Genomic DNA, 15,208 nt, shown 5'->3' with positions numbered 1-15,208 from the left:
ATGTCCATGGAATCATATTAACACGTCATTTGCCCTTTTGTGACTGGCTTGTTTCACTGAGCCCAAGGTCCTCAAGGCTCATCCATATTACAGCAGGTGTCAGAATTTTCTTCCTTTTGAGGCTGGGACTTCCCTAGCCATCCAATGGTTAGGACTCCACACTTCCTCTGCAGGAGGTGTGGGTTTGATTCCTGGTTAGGGAACTGAGATATCACATGCAAGTGGCCAAAAAAAAAGAAAGAAACAATTTTTTAAAAAAGGGAATTCCCTGGTGATCCAGTGGTTAGGACTCCATGCTTTCACTACGGAGGGCCTGGGTTCAATCTCTGGTTGGGGAACCAAGGTCCTGCAAGTTGAGCAGGAAAAAGAAGAGGAAGAATTGTCTTCCTTTGAGGCTGAATAACACCCCATGGCATGGACAGGCCCCGTTCTGCTTACCCCTTATTCTAGCCTTGAGCCTCCCTGAACTCCTGCACCTCATGGGTCTCAGCACCAGGAATGTCATTAAGCACGTGGGGTGACAAACCATCGTTGATGTGTTTACTTCAGGCATCTGCCCTGTTCACAGACCTGTTCCATTGTTCCATCTGACTCCACCCAACAAACACAAGTACAAAGAGGAAACTACTCAGAATTTCAAGAGTGAGAGCAGAGCATGAAGCTGAATGTGGGGCTCCTCTGAGCCTGGGGTCCTGCCAGCTGCACGCGTCACTCGCCCAGGAAGCCGGTGCTGTCCTGCTGACTCTGCTGGCAGATTACGAACACAGTGAGGAAGGAGATGGGCTGGGAGGAAGGCGACAAGCAGAGGTGACAAGGAGTGTGGTCAGGGGCATTCATTCTGACGACCCTGTGGGCACTTGGAGAAAGCTGGTGGTACCCCGGGCGGCAGCCTGTTCTGCTCCCCACAGGTCTGTTCAAAAGGAGAAGATGCAAGATGTATTTTCAAATGTCCACCTAGGGATGCAGTTCAGAGGTCAGTCACAGTTAGCAATGAGCCACCTCTCACCTCCCAGAGGAGGAGGCAGGAAGGCATCAAACTGAAAATAAGGAAAGGGTAACAACACTAAGTCCTGACGCAGACATGGGGAAATGGGAACTCGCACCCTGCTGGTGGGAGTAGAGACTGCCTCACTCACTCACAATCAACAAGGCCTAGTGACTGGAGGCTGCCCATCCCTCACCACCCAGGACTTGTGTTTCTAGACATATTCCAGAGAGAATGTCTTGCATGGGCCACTGGGCACAGAGTGCAAGGATGCTCACTACAGAACTGTTTGTAATAGCCCGCAAATTGGAAGTAACAGAAATGACCATACTTAAGCAAAGCAAAAGTGGATGTGTTAAAATGAAGGACTTCCAGGCGGTTAAAATGAACACCTATCAAGAATAAATCTCAACATGCTGGGTGAAAAAGCAGATTGAAGACTGTTTAGTGTGAAAAGGTACATTTTCACACAAAAGACAATGCTATCCATTGTTCATGAATACTGCTGAGGTCGTTCAAGCAGAAAAGCCAGGACAGGAAGGATACAGGTGACTTCAGGATAGGGCTGGCCTCCAAGCAGAGGAACATGAACTCCAGGAGGGAGGCAAAGGGGATTTCTTAAAAGTCGGAAACGATAACACATACTTGTTCTGGGTGGAGGGTGCATGAGTGTTCGTTTCACTCCATGTAGTTGTCTGTATGTTTGAATAGTTCCATAATTAGTGATAAGAAGAAAAAAAGCAGCCCTAAAAATGTTTCCCTTTTTGTTTTTCACTCCTCCTCAGTCCCTGCCTTTTAAAAGACAGGGAATCCGAGGCCTGGGGGTGGGGCGACAGAACTGGGGGCGATGGGTGGGGATTTTAACAGGAGGGTGGCAGACAGTTGAGACTAGGCCGCTTCCTTCGCGCGGATCCAGTGTGGCTCCGCTCCCGCCCGGCTGTATCCATGGCAACCAGGGTCCTGCCGCGGCTTGGACCAGTCGGCGAGTCGGGCTCCCGCGCGCCACCTGGCGGCCGTTCTGGCGGCGCCCCCTGTGAGGGGTCCTCAGGTGTGAGTCAGAGGGGCCGCACTGAGGGCCTTTCCTTGAATACAGAGAGCAGCGTCCCTGTCGCCCCAGGTCCCTTGCCCTTAGGGCAGTGGCAGTGCATTTCAGAAATCGCTTTCAGGAGACTTCCACTACAGCCATTCACCATGAAGGGCTTTCCAGGCATCTTCTGAGGCCCGGTGCTGCTCAGGGCATTTTTGGGTGTGTCTTTTCATGGGGACCCCCAGGGCCCATGGTTACAGGTTCCTAGGAGACCCCGAGAGAGGAAAAGTCTTTAGGACATGCCTGTGTGGACTTTTATATAGCACATGACTCTTCTTTTATATGGGTCTTATAAATTTGTTTTTCTTTAAATTTGTACAAAGTGTGGAAAGTCATCTCACCACCTACCCGTAACCAAGGGTGACATTTGAACCTTTATCCTCCCAGTTTCCCTCTGTTCCATTCATTTTTGAGGGGTCAGTTTCTTACAAAATTGGAAGTTCACAGCTGTCAAGAGAATTTTCGCCAGGGCTATGGAGATGGGGACACCTGGGTAACAAGGCCAGCTCCTTTGCTTAACTGCCACCTCAGGCAAAGGAATGAATTTCTCTATACCTCAGTCTTCTAACCTGTAAACTGGGAATATTAGCTGCGCCTATCTCATAGGGTCATTGGGGAAATTTCAGTAACATAATGCATATGAAACACAGCACAGTGCTGAATACATAGTAAGCAATGGAACCTCAGCCATCGCCAAAATTACAGCAAAGTGTAGCATGGTATAATTGTAATATTTTGCTATCCACTTTTTTCATTTAATACAGCATGACCATGTCCCTTAGTTTTTTCCTTTCCATGTAGGCCAAAATATATTGTCTGTTATCTCCTACCCTCTGTCCTTAAATATTAAAGAATGTGATTCTTAACCATCACATTGTATTTAAACATGTAGATATATCCAGTAACTTTTTTTTTGGCCTTGCCACCTGCCTTGTGTGATCTTAGTTCCCCAACCAGGGATCAGACCCATGCCCTCTGCGGTAGATGTGTGGAGTCCCAACCACTGGACCTCCAGGGAAATTCCTCCCATAACTTATCTAATCTCTATTCAAGTAGATCCTGACTTTTCCTTTTTTACAAACAACGCCACAGAGTATGTTCGTTATTTGTTGCTTCCTTTATTGATAATTCGTTCCCATTTATGCTCAGGAAGACCTTCCCCTCCCCAGGATCAGATAAACATTTTCTACTAACTGTCTTGTTTCTTTATGGCTTTGATTTAAACTCTTTAATCCATCTGGAATGTATTTGGATACCATAAAGTGGGAGCTAAGAAGTCTAATTTTATTCTCATTCACAATAACCTAACCAATTGTCCCAGCATCATTAATCAAAGCAGCCAACTCTTCCACATTAATTTGTGAGACCACCTTTAGATTCTGCTAAACTTAGTAGATTCTAAACTCATTTCCATGCTGGCTCTCTCTTGGGCTCATTGCTCTGGCTCCCACACACGTGGGCTGGATGGTCACGGCTCTGTTGGTCACAGGGCATCACTTTGTTGAGTCCCATGGACTCCACTTCACAGAGCTATCCACACGTGACAAACAGGAGTAGCCAAGCCTCAGGCCCTTCTCCAGGCTGCATTGACCACCTTCACTACCTTTTCCCCACTATGAACAATCCTATATTCCTGTTAAGCCCAGAACTCAGCTCCTCCATGCCCAGCTGCATCCCTCCACGGTCATATCCATACTTAGAAATGTCCCAGCACTTATGTATTCAGCCTCCTCATGCGCAACAGATTGTGTTTTCCGAAGATGGCCTCACCAATGTATTTATCCATCCTACGTGCTCTTCTCACAAAACTTGATTAACTTGCCTCCCCCTGAGAAGTGGAGTCAGTGTGCCCTCCCTGGGAGTCTGGACCCGGCAGCTGCCCAGTTCAGTGAAAAAGGCAGAGTGAGGCTGTGTGACTTCTGGGACAAGGTCATAGAAAGGATACAGCTTCTCCATCGTCTTTCTCTTCCTTTCTCTCTCCCCCTCTCTCCCTCCCCTCTCCTCTCTTTCTCCCTTTCTCTCAGCACTTGCCTTCAGAATCCACTCACTATTTTTGCAGGAAGCCCAGGCCTCCTGAAGAGGCCATGTGTAGGTGTTCCAGTCCATAGCCCCACTCCCCTAAGAATCCAGCGGCCCCGGGCAGTATCAATGGCCTGACATGTGAGTGGATGAGATGATTTTGGTACCTGGCCTTCCAGAATTCCAGCTCAGGACCCAAATATTAAAAAGCAAAGACAATGCAAGGAACGGAGGTTGGGGAATTGCTGATTAATAGGGGCAAAGTTTCTGTCTGGGATAATGAAAAAGTTCTAGAAATACTGGTGATGGTTGTAGAAATACTGTGAATGTACTTAAGGCCACTGAACTGTATTACTTACAATGGTCAAAATGATAAGTTTAAAAAAAAATGAAAAGTTTTATGTTATTTATATTTTGCCACAATAAAAGTAGACACCATACTTATATCAACTGTGTGAAACTGGGTAAGTTATGTGATCTCTCTGGATCTCAGTTTCCCGAACCATAAACATGGGCATAACAGAAGTTATTTCAAGGATTTGTTGTGAGGATTTAACAAGATAAATGCATAATAAATCACGAGCAAAGGCTTGGCGCGTCTTTAGGGCTCAAGAAATATTGACTCACTCACTGCTCATGACAGCTCTATAAAGTAGGTATGTAGTAACAGTCTTACACTCTCCGTCTCACCAATGGAAAAAGTGAACCATGGGGAGATCAGGCAGACCTGCCCAGGAGTACACAGGTAGTGAAGGGTTGGCCACATCCACAGACCGGGCAGCTTAAACAACACAAGCTAATCTTCTCACAGTTCCGCGGGGAAGAAGTCCAAGATGAAGTGTGGACAGGGTGGGTTTCTTCCCAGGTTCCTTGGCTTAGATACGGCCGTCTCCTCCTGTATCTTCACCTGGTCTTCCCTCGGTGCTCCTCTGTCTTCTAATTATAAGGACATGAGTCATAAGAGTTTGGGACCCACCCATATGACCTCATTTAATTGAATCACCTCTTTAGAGGCCCCGTCTCCAACTCCAGTCACGTTCTAAAGTCCCGAGGCTTGAGACTTCAGCCCATGAATTTGGAGGAGACTCTAGCATTCTTGCCTGCGGAATCCCACGGACAGAGGCGCCTCGCAGGGCTACAGTCCACGAGGTCCCAAAAGAGTCGGACACCTCTGAGTGACTAAACAACAACAGTTGAGCCCAGAGCAGTCCCCTTCCTGTTGTCTTGGGGTTCTCATTCTGAACAAAGTAGAAGGGTAGGGACCTGGGCGCCAGCATCTCCTGTTTCTAGGGCCCCGTGTTGAGACCAGGCGCCGTTGGGAAGGTGCACTCGGGGAGAACAGTCTGTTTCAGGCGAGGTGAGGCCGACCTGCCTCCACAGCTGCCCTCATCGCCTTGGCAGGACTAGAAAGTGCTAGAACTGTGCTGAGTGACGATCTTTCAGACAGGTTCAGGCCAGCAGCGTTCAGCTCCACACAAAGACCCGGGAGAAGGGAAAGAGTATCTGTTAGCTAAGTGGAAAAGAACAGACCTTCAATTAATGACTCCCTGGGGGGCTGCGGGGGTGAGGACTGCTAGGGAGGTGGCTAGACAGTAAAAATTTCCATCCTCAGTGGCTGTGAAATCCGCCGGGGTGTCCTCGCAGAGGAAAGACAGATGCCAAGTAAAAATAAACAAGCAAGATGATTTCAGACAATGATAGGGGCGGCCGTGAAGAGAGCGAAGCCATGTGATGGAATCAGGGGGTGGCGGGAGGTTCCCCATTTCCGTAGGATGGTCTGGAGGGCCTGTGAGAACAGGTGGCCTTTGAGCAGAGGCCCGAAAGAGGAGGCCTGAGTGGAGGAAAGGCCTGGAGCTGAGTTTCTCTGCCTCGGCACTGTGGACACTGGGGCAGGATAACTCTTGGCCGTGGGGGCGTCCTGTGCCCTGTGGGGTGATGAGGAGCCCCCACCTCCGGCCTCCACTCCCCCCTGACCAAGTCACGGAAACCAGAAATGTCTCTAGACATAGTCAAATACCCCCTGGGAGGCAAAATCGCCCCTGTGGAGATCCACCGACCCGGAGGAAGGGTGTTCGGGAAGAGGGAACAATCAACACGAAGGTTCCCGAGGTGGGAACACACTCAGTTGGTTTTCTGGGAACAGAACTTTCCGGAAGCGGAAGTTTTCAATGCAGTGACAGTTCGGGGGTGGAGTGCAGGGAGGGAGCGATGACTAGAGGCAGGCAGGGGCCTGATGCTGCGGGGCGGGACCTCCGCGATCCCCCCAGGGCGAGGACGGGGAGCAGGTCAGAAGGCAAGCGTGTGAGTGTCCAGGGTCTGCTGCAATAGAGCACACGAACTTGGTGGCTAAGGCAACGGAAATACATTCTCTTACTTACGCGCGCTGTCGCTTCTGTCGTGTCCGACTCTCTGCGACAACACGGACTGGAGCCCGCCAGGCTCCTCTGTCCATGGGATTCTCCAGGCAGGAATACTGGAGTGGGTTGCCATTTCCTCCTCCAGGGGATCTTCCCGACCCAGGGATTGAACCCAGGGTTCCTGCATTGCACGCGGATTTGTTACCATCCAAGCCACCAGGGATTGGCAGGCAGCTTCTTTACTGCCAGCGCCACCTGGGAAGCCGTATTCTGGAGGCCCAGAGTCCGACATCGAGGTGTCAGCGGGGCCAGGCCCCAGGCCTTCCTTGGCTGCGTCATCATGTGACCTGCTTTGCTGGGGTGTCTGTGTCCTGACCGGTCAGTGGAGATAGGATCTACCCTCAACCCCGCGTGATTTCTGCCGGAGACGCCTAAGTGACAACACCCACAGAGACCCTGTGTCCAAGTCACGGCCTAACCTGAGACTCCAGGTGGATGTGAATTTGGGGGGAACACTACTGAACCCACCCCAGCAGGCGAAGAGGAGGCAGAGGGGGCTGCTTCCGTCCCCCCAGGCAAGAAGTGGTGGGGCCTGGGCCGGGGGCACCGGGGAGACGCAGCGCCTCGGTCAGACGGGGCTGCACCCACAGCGGACCCGCTGGCCGAGCCGTGTTGGGCTCCCAGGCTGGGCCTTGCCCCCAGCGTCTCCCCCATCACAGGGCGGATCCAGGCCACCCCAGCCTGGTGCTGTTTGGCGCTCCCCTGCTCTCTCTCCTGCAGCACTGCGGGTCCTCCTGGGCTCAGAAGTTTCTGAGAAAGCACCACTTACCCCTGGCTCCGGCCTTCCCCTTGAAGCGCTCATGTGAGCATTCTTCAGGAACGAGGTTAGGCGCCGTGATCTCCGAGCCCAGGGCTACACAGAAGAATGTCGCTGGTTTGGGGCCTGCCGTCAGCAGCGCTGGGCTGGGCTTGTTTTTCAGGTTTAGGCCAATGGAGTGTTTTTGTTTTCTACAGAAACGAAACCCAGGGCGCTGGGTCTCATCCTACTGGGAGACATGGGGCATCCTGGCAAATGGGCCCAGGTGTTCTGGGTGTGTCCCCCCCCTCACCCCCCGCACCTGGAGCCCCTGCCCTCCTGGGGGTGGGGCAGGACCCTTCCAGGAGGGAATGCTCCACCTAGGGAAACCCAGCTCCCACTCCAGGGCCCCCCTGTGGAGGTGGGGAGTGGGGGCCGAGGGCGGGGTTGGTGTCTCAGGGTGAAAGCGAGGCATTGAGAGGTGAGGGGCAGGGCGCAGAGGCGAACGGGCAGGGGCAGGAGGAGGGACGGTCCCTGGACTGGGGGTATATGCGCAGCTCAGCCCACAAATCTGAGCAGCCCCCAGGATTTCCCTGAGGCAAGCGGAAAGCCCAGGGCTCCGCGCGCATAGAGCTGCCGCTCAGAGCCCGAATCCTGGATGCAGACAAAATTGACAGTAACTGACCTGCTCCCCCCGCCCCCCACCCCTCACCACCTCACCCTTCCACGGCACTCAGCGCTCGTGGGGGCACAGGAGCATTACTGCCCGCGCCTTCCAGTGAAACTCAGCACGCAAACCGGCAACGGGCAGAGCGCAGGTGACAGGAGACCTCTGACCACCAGCCCTGCAGCCCCCAGCGCCAGCCAACGGGGACTCAGCCGAGAACGGCCCCGTCCTGACTGTGTGTGCCCGCTTCTAACTTAGGACCGAGCGGGGCCACCACACAGCTGCCCTGGCGTCACACGGGGCGGCCGGCTGCTCACCCCCCGGCCGACAGCCTCTGGTCAGGGCAGACCTGCAGCCTCTCCCCGCTCCCGCCGGGGAGAAGCAGGAGGTGTCTCCGGCATCTCGTGGTTGGTACCTCTTCCATGAGGCCCACAAAGTTTTTTCTTTTGCCTTCTCTTTTTATGAAGTTGAAATTCACGTAACATGAAACTATTTTAAAGTGACCGATTTACAGTGTTGTGCAAATACCACCTCAGTCTAGTTTCAAAACATTTTCATGGCCCCCGAAGGCCCACCCATGCTCTCCCCCTAGCCCCTGGGGCTTGGTGGGCCAAGTTTACATGATGCTGACCAGATTATTTTTATTGATTTGGCTGGGCCAGGTCTCTGTCGCTGCATGCAGGATCTAGTTCCCTGACCAGGGATCGAACCCTGGCCCCCCTGCATTGGGAGTATGGAGTCTTAGCCACTGGACCACTAGGCAAGTCCCCTGCTCAGATTATTTTTAACACTCCCCTTCTCTATAAGACAAAATTGTTTTCAGTAATAATTATGGAAAGATGATTATTTTCTAGATTTGTTCCTTGATTTTCAAGCCATCAACAGTTTAGGAAAGAATTCATTTCTGTTTTTGAAAATGTGATCCCAAATCAGTAAACTATTTCACACGTGAACTAAATGTTAACACTTAATAAAAACATCACGCCTTGCAGTTCACACTTTGTTTCACGGTTCTAAACCGAAATGCAAATCCCCAAGTGGTCACATGAGAGGACAGAACTGAAGAAACTCAAGTTCTGGGCCTGGTCTTTATAATCTCTGTCCCTGGAAGATGAAGAACAACCACAGGGGTGAGAGACACAAACGGTACCAAAAGTCGGCTCTGACAGCTCTGCACCGTTCCAAAGTGGCCTGTGCCTGGTGGGGCCGGCTGTCTAACCGTGAGCTCTGCGTTAACCTCCATGGAGAATGCAGTGCTTGTAAATAAAGGTGTGGAGGACATCCCTGGTGGCCCAGTGGCTAAGACTCCGAGCTCCCAGCGCAGGGGGCCTGGGTTTGAATCCTGGTCAGGAAACTAAACCCCACAGGCTACAACTAAGAGTTCTCATGCAGAAACAAAGATTGAAGATCCTGAGTGCCACAACTAAGACCCAACCTAGCCAAATAAATTAAAAAAAAACCTTTTTAAAAAAGTGAAATAAAGATATGCAAATTTGAATTTACATCTGTGTTTTTAAAACCCAACAGTAACTGCAGCAAATTGAATAAAAAGTAAACCAACCATAATCCTTTTTCTTCCCAAAGAGGAGTATTTTATCACTGACATTATTGAGAGTTGTTGGCACAAGGTGATCATAAAAATCAGATGAACATTGGATCAAGCTTATTATTATTAAATCCTCAGCAGATAATGCCCTTCCTCCTTGCCTGCAGTTGGGGTGGGTGGTCTGCTCCCCTGGCACCACTTTAGTTTCCCATTGGCTGGGGGCTCCCGGGAGAAAGATTGAAACAGCTTTCCAGTCCCTCCATGGACATGGGGGTGGGAGCCCACAGCCCTGGTAGTGGTTCGTTGTCTCCGTGTATATCAAGGAGAGCCTACACTTTGCAAAAGAAAGGGAAGAGACAGAAGAAATCAACACTGAAACAGGCAGGGATCACCTCTGAATATACACACAGACCTGAATATACATACAGACCTGAGTATACATACAGACGCTGAAGCTGAAGCTCCAATACTTTGGCCACCTGATGGGAAGAGCCAACTCATTAGAAAAGACCCTGGTGCTGGGAAAGATTGAAGGCAGGAGGAGAAGGGGACGAGAGAGGATGAGAGTTGGATGGCATCACTGACTCAATGGACATGAATTTGAGCGAGCTCTGGGAGCTGGTGAAGGACAGGGAATCCTGGTGTACTGCAGTCCATGGGGTTGCAGAGTCAGACACGCCTGAGCGGCTGAATGACAAATACATACAGACCAACAATGGCCACACCATACAACAAGACAGAACTCTGACCCCCAGCCTCTGCAACACCCAGCCCAGAGCCATCAGGACTTGATCACCAGCTGCTGGTTTCTCGTGTTCACTCAGCATATTGCGGTGTTCATTTTATGATGTGTGTGGGTCAAATCATCACGTCGAACACCTTAACCTTAGTGCGCTGTGTCAATTGTATCTCAGTAAAACTGGAAGGAAAAAGCACTTTGGGTAACTGAATGCATCGTGGTATCCTGGATTGGTCCCAGGAACAGAAAAAAGGACATCCGTGGGACAGTTGGTGAAATGTGAATAACGCCTGCGTTCTAGAAGCCAAGCTGATGCTGCATGGCCCCAAGGCCCTGCTGTCAGCCACATTCCTAGGCTGCCTGGTATGGCCCAAGGCCTCCAGGTAAGTGAAGACACTCTTATCATCAGCACAGACACTCCACGGATTACAGGTCACTGCCCAGGATCCAAGCGCAAAGGCCAGGCCTCTTTGTGGACAGGGTCAGTCCTTTATTGCCTATGAACTATTTAGCATAAAGCTGACTTTGGAGGCTTTGAAATCACCACTGCCTTTCAGCAAAGCCAAGAAGGGGCCAGGGAGGAAGGTCTGAAAGCCCCAGTTGAATTCTCCAGAAACACTGGGGGACCCTGTTCATAGTCCTCCCATCAGCCTTCCTTGAACTTGCCCATCAGTTAGCTCCCTGGGCGTCTGGGAACCTTTCCAAGCCAGAATGTTTGGAAGGAGTGGGACTTCCCTGACAGTTCAGTGGTTAAGGCTCCATGTTGCCAATGCAGGGGGCATGAGTTTCATCCCTGGGTCACCGAAGCAGATCCCACGTGTGAAAGTGTCAGTCCTGTCCGACTCTTTGCGATCCTGTGGATGGTAGCTCGCCAGGCTCCTCTGTCTGTGGAATTTTCGAGGCAAGGATACTGGAGTGGGTAGCCATCTCCTTCTCCAGGGGATCTTTCTACCCCACATCGTGGGGGGGACTGTACCCCCCAATGCCATTCACACCTGAGCCCTTGCATCGTCTCCGCAGCTCAGCCCATGTCCAGGCCAGGGCCAGCTCCCCCCTGGAGGAACGTGCAGCCTCCCAGCTGGTCCCCGCCTCCCTCCTCCCGGCTCATCCCCCCTCCTCCCCCAGCTCTGTAAGATGTCGGTCAGACTGTGTTATCTGTTTCTCCATTCCCAACCTTCAGTGGAGGTTTGACGATATTAAGGAATTGTTTATTTTTGGTGATGGTGGTATTGTGGATAGTTTTTAAAATCAGACATGTTTACCTTGATGAAACATTTGCCAGGTGAAACATTGGCAAATGAAAAAGGTAGGTTGTCTGGAATTTGCCGAGTAACAGGGCAAGGGGCAGGAGGAGATGAGACAGGGCTGGCCTTGAGTTGAAGGTTCGCTAAAGCTGGTGACAAGTATGTGTGCTGGGGGGAGGGGATGGGGAGCTGTCCTTACACTTCATCATCTACGTTTGTATGTTTGACATGCCCCCAGCCAGAAGTTGAGTGAAAAACACCCTTGGGGGTCCCTCACAGTGAACTGGACAGAGTCCAAGCCCTGGACCCGTCGTCCCCTCACCCCGTGGCCTGGCCTCTGCTCTCCCCACCCCCAGCCCCTCTGGGCACTAGCACACACCCCGCACCACGCCGCACACCGGCTCTAACCCTCGCCCCTGGTCTTCCCCCGTACAGAGAGCCCTGCTCTGTCCTCAGGTCACTCCAGAAGTCCGCTCTCCCCCCACCACCCTGTGTAGGACCCCCAGGCTGGCCGGGTGCCCCTGGGGCTCTCTGCGTATTTACAGCCCCAATCACGTCATATTTCTGACACCATTTCCTTATTGCTTGCATGCATTCATTCATTCTAGCAGTCAGTCAATCAGTCTCTATCCAGCATTTTTAGTGCGCATTGAATCCAGCTGTTGGTGATACGGTGGGAACCGTTTCAGTTTAACCCGGCCCGAGACCTGCCTCATTACCACCCAGGTGATGGAGTAGAAGGGCTGAGATGGGGAACGATTGATCCACCTGGAACTCCGACCCCAGCTCACAGAACCTGAACAGCAGGAAAAAGAGGCAGTGTTGGGCGTTGCATGTCTGAGTAAACGAGCTCAGAGGTTCAAAGTGTCCCAGCGTCCTTTCAGACGGGCCAGAGACCACATGCTGGGCCTCACGGTGACTTGAGGGAAAGTCTCCTCTTTAAGAGTCTCAACAGGGTCCGCTGTTCCCCCCTCAGTGCTGCTCTGGCTGAGAGGTAGGACCCCCAGGCGGCAGCCAGTCTTAACAGCAATAAAGAATTCTGCAGACACCGCATCGAGCCCTGGTGTTAAGGGACAGAAACCTTTGACTACTGCCTGTCTCAGAGGCTCTACAACCCTAGACCTGTTTTTAAGATTTAGCAAAGTATATATATATTTTTTGCACTGGGAGCAGCATGTGGAATCTTAGTTTTCTGACTGAGGATTGAACTTGTGCACCCTGCAGTGGATACACAGAATCTTAATCACTGGAAGGCTAGGGAAGTCCCAGACTTATCTTTATTAAAGGAGGAACTCAAGTGAATTTCAAGGAAAGAAATACCGGCAGATCATTAAATCCCACAATCTCTCTGAATGTTCTTTTAATCTTCCTTGAGGGCCTTGGGTTTGTACACAGTTGTAATCCATAGGCACAGATATTTTGGGTTGCTTTCTCTTCTTCTTTTTCTTAGTCTGGTGTTTACTGCAGAGACTCCGTGTAGCGTGATGATTTAGCTTAAAGACCTTGTAACTAGCTGCCTGGGTATGAATCCCAGCTTGCTGTGTGCCTCTTCTCAAGTTCCTTAATCTCTCTGCCTCCATTTGCTTGTCTGTAAAATCAAGTTGGTGACAGTACCTCCCTCACTGGGTTGATGGCATGATTAAATTAGTTAATATGCGTGTGCGCGGGGCTGGGCCGTGGCTAACGCAAGTGGGCAGCTGGCCAAGCCAGAAACTCAGAGCCACTCGCATGCCTCCCCTCCTCCCATATGCAATTGATGACCACGTTCTTTTTATTAAAAAAAATATATATATTTATTTGGCTACGCCAGATCGTAGCTGAGGCCCACGGGATCTTTGATCTTAGCTGTGGCATGTGGGATCTAGTTCCCTAACCAGGCCCCCTGCATTGGGAGCGTGGAGCCTTAGCCAGTGGACCACCAGGGAAGTCCTGATGACCGTGTTCTGTGAGTTACATCTCGGGAGGCTTTCTCCAGTCCTCTCCTTTCTCTTCATCTCTACCCTCGCCTCCTAGCCTATCACTTCCTGCTTGAATGATGCAAGTGCTCTCTCCTGAGTGGTCTGCCCTCTTCACTGCATCCTGGTAACTTTTCAAGATAGTGATTTTGTTTCCCTTAGATAAATGCCCAGCTGGGGGATTGCTGGATCACATGGAAGTTCTCTTTTTAACTTTTTCAGGACCCCCCATACTCCTCTCCATAGTGGCTGCAGCACTTTACATCCCTGTCAACAGGGCACAAGATTCCCTTTTCTCGACACGTGTCTCTTGCCGTTTTGCTGACAGCCCTCCTAACAGGTGTAAGACAATAGCTCATTGTGGCTTTGCTTTGCATTTTCCTGGTCATCAGTGATACTGAGCACCTTTTCATGTACCTGTTGGCCACCTGTATGTTGTCTTTGAAAAAAAAAATGTTCTGTTCCTCTGCCAATTTTTAATTGGATTATTTGTTTGATTTTGCTGTTGAGTTGTATGAGTTCTTTATATATTTGGGGCATAAACCATTTTATCAGATATACAATTTGCAAATATTTTCTCTCATTCTGAAGGGTGCCTTTTCATTTTGTTGATGGTTTTGTTTTCTGTGCGGAAGTGTTTTGGTTTGATGTAGGTCAGTGTTCTTTATAATTTCTCCCAACATTTGTCCACCCTCCTCTCCCCTTGCATATTCAGTCCCCGCTCCCGCATGTCTCAGAGATGAACCTTTTCTCAGAAATGCCGAAAAATACGTGCGGGAAATGTTTCAAGAGATGGCCCTGGTACATTCGGTGAGATGTCAGATTTATCTGCCTTTTGGAAAGATGCATCACTAAAAAGATGCTGCCACTAAGAGAGAACTGAATTCTGTGGAGTTGTGTCTGTGCTGTCCGGTAGGTAGCCTTTAGCCACAGGTGGCTGTTCACATTTAAATGTGAAATTCAGTTCCTTTGTATGGTGATGTGGATTCCTTGAGGAGAGAGGCTGCATCTCACCTATTTTATTTTTTACATCCTGCTGCATCTATTATAAAGGCTGGCACAGATTAGCCATTTGATGTTATTTTTAATTTTAAAAACTCACATCTGTGCCAGGATTCCTGCCACAAAGTCTGAGAGGGCTTACGAAAGGAAATTGTGCAGCAAGATCATCACAACTCAGGAGGATGGAATCAGGGCCAATGAAATGGGGTGGGAAAGTGACAGCTAGGGGCCAAAGTCAAAAAGCAGTCAAAGGCTGACATAGTTGCTGTACACGATTCTCTTACTTGGCTCAGAGCTTCCTGGTGGTCAAAGTGAAAAGGGACCGCCATCAGTCATATGCTGACTGTCAGAGATGCCAGACATCTCCCCTCTATTGCATCAGATCTACTCTCTACCCTTCTCTGGGACATTCTCTGCCCTGGGAAGTAGAGCCACGCAGACTACACCAGCAGGTTCACTCCACCAGGGCTCTGGCACAAGATCAGAGGTGAGAGGAGAGTGAGGAAGGGCAGTCATCTCCCCCTCATCCTTCAAGGTCAAGTTGCCTTGAGTTGGCTGTCATCTCAAGTGAAGGTCATCCTTCCGTCTCTTGCTTTCTCCCTTCCTGGGTTCTGGTAACCCCCTCTTCCCTACTCCTTCCAGCAAGGGGTGATAACAACTCAACTGTTGTCTTCCACACGTTTGTAAACAGCTCCGTTGTAAATAAATTCTCCGAAAATGATTCTATTCTGAGGGTGCCATCTGGACGCTGAGGGACCTTGGCTGATAGAATATGCATTTCTCGGGGAAGCAAGCTTTTTTGGCCCTAAGT

Source organism: Cervus elaphus, chromosome 10 (assembly GCF_910594005.1).
Source record: "Cervus elaphus chromosome 10, mCerEla1.1, whole genome shotgun sequence".
Lineage (NCBI taxonomy): Eukaryota > Metazoa > Chordata > Mammalia > Artiodactyla > Cervidae > Cervus > Cervus elaphus.
Note: the sequence above shows the minus strand (reverse complement) of the source record.